General features: G+C 40.6%; 1 pseudogene; it reads right to left on the bottom strand.

Annotated features, from left to right (window-relative positions):
• Positions 1–2,019: 2,019 nt before the first annotated feature.
• Positions 2,020–2,500, bottom strand: part of LOC137968193 (uncharacterized) — a 1,555-nt pseudogene continuing 1,074 nt past the window's right edge.

Here is a 2,500-nt window from a genome sequence, read left to right on the forward strand (position 1 = left end):
GCTAGAAGCGGAAGACTGCTGAACTTCAAACAAATATAGAGAAACAACACTAAGAGGAAAAGGTAACTGCATGTTGAACTGTCTACTTTTAGACCAGCCCAAGAACTTTCTGATAACACGAACGTAAGCTTTAGTGGTCGAATCCGACCTGGACTTCAACATAACATTTAGCACTTCATAAACGTTGATTGAAGAAAACTGTTGAAAGCCTTTCCAAGAATTACTTGATAGCATAATCTGTAAAGACAAGAACAAAACATACATACTAGAAGAACAAAAGAAAGACAGAACATCCTTTAATAACCGTACAAAAATCAGTCATTGATGAGGCCAGTGCCACGTAAGACGTTAAATGATCGTATGGGCCAGTGCCGCGTAGATCAACAACCATTGATGAGGCCAGTGCCACGTAAGACGTTAAATGATCGTATGGGCCAGTGCCGCGTAGATCAACAACCATTGATTAGGCCAGTGCCACATAAATCAACTATACTCCTATAGTTGATTTATAGACAGCACCATATGAAATGACAGACCAAACATTAGGCCAGTGCCTTACAAATAAACGGCATACTGCCTTGGCCAGCGCCAACAACTGAAAAAACATAGGCTAGTAGACACACCGTCCAATAAATTAATCAGTAAATTTTAGTCTAACGGCCTTCTGAGATTTAAGATAATGTAATACGCGTGGGATGATACCAACTGGATGGACTACTAAGCAATTTTCCCCTCCAAGAGACTGAAAGAAAAATCAACACCCGAGGAATTGGGATTCCAAAACCTCGAGAAATACCTGGGGATCTTGCGGTTATAATAATTTGCAAAGCAATCTACACTATGCGGACCCCACAAGCCATCGAGAAAAAGAAAAAATTCTTCAGTAATTTGCCAATCATCAGTATCAATTAAACGACTTATATAAACAGCTTGTTGATTCGAAGTGCGAGGGATCCACTGTACATCTAAATGAATTCCCGATCGGATACAAATATCAAAAATCCCTCTGGCCATTTGTGCAAACCTAATTTCATGCTGCCCACTTCATCAATCTGAGCAGCTACTTGGCTATCCGTAAAGCACTTAACATGTGATCCAACACTGAGGCAAATGATTGCAAAGAAACTCAATAACAGACAGTTCTCTCCACATTGAACTTTGACCTCTCTCGTTCTCCGACCACGTTTTGTGGCACACAAAATCATTGTTAAAATCAGTAATTGCTCCACCTCCGGTGGAACTGGCGTCAGAATACACAAAATAACTTGGTACCTTACTCACAAAGCAATACCTAGTGTTGATATTAACCATACTTTCCTTCCAAAAATACAGTTCTTCCTTGCAGTAATCGTCAAGAAGGGATATAGAATCCCAATTATCCCTACACGCGGTGGACAAGACACAATGTCTGGTCATTATCCTGCCAATGTTACCAACTAGAGGACAGGTAGAGATAACTTGACCTGTGAAGGAAGACAACTCTCTCGCGGTAACTTTGAAATCGGCTTCAATAATATGATCAATTGAGTTAATGATCTTAACAATTCTCCTTTCCACAATTTAAAAGTACCTAATGCAGCATTCCAGGTAATACCCAGCCAGTCCAATACTTGGGTGGGTTCCCATACCGATTTATCTTCATTGACAACAAAACCTGCGTTGCACAAATCCGCCCTTACAGCCCGGACCTTAATGAGACAACTTTCTCTATCCTGAACAATCGCCCAACCATCATCCAAGAAGATGGCTTTACAAAGACCCTGTACTCTCCAATAACTTCAAAACCTTAGTAAAAACCCAAGGGGCAGAGGACAGACTGAACGGGAGCACAGAAAAAACATAAAATATTTCCTTAATGGAATCGGGCGCACGCCATGAAAACCCCAGAAAAGTTTGGTGCTCTTGTGCAATGTCTACATGATGGTAACCACTTTTTAAATCGAAGGAAAACATGAACCCTTCCTTCACAAAATAAGACATAGCAATTTTCCAGTCCTCTTACTTAACACTTTGCTTAATTTAATGACTTGTTGACATGACGCAAATCGAGAATAAGCTCTTCTTACCGCATGGTTGTTCAGAAACTGACAAAGGATTTACAACAAAAGGCTGCTCATTAACCAAACGCACCCGGTCTGAATTAAGGAGCTCAAGAACAGCTTGATCCACAAAAACAGCATAAATACAAGCCGACTTATTATTTTTCAGTTTTACGGCCAACGGAAAACTAATGAATGGCAGTCTGTAGCCATTTTCAATAATAGACAAAATGAAATCCGGAGCACCTATAGATCTGCAGAAAACTAAATTATTCTTCAGATTACCCTTAACACGTAATGAATGTCAGCTTTCAAGTTCGTAATCCTGTGTAAACTGATGTACCTGCGCCAAGGCATCATCATTGCTTTTGTTGAGCTGATTGGCCTGAGGTTGGCTTGTTGTAGGAGATTCCAGGGAAAGAATTGTAGCTAAGGGGCTGGTAACTTCCCGGCCAGAACAA

Source organism: Montipora foliosa, chromosome 8, assembly GCF_036669935.1.
Source record: "Montipora foliosa isolate CH-2021 chromosome 8, ASM3666993v2, whole genome shotgun sequence".
Lineage (NCBI taxonomy): Eukaryota > Metazoa > Cnidaria > Anthozoa > Scleractinia > Acroporidae > Montipora > Montipora foliosa.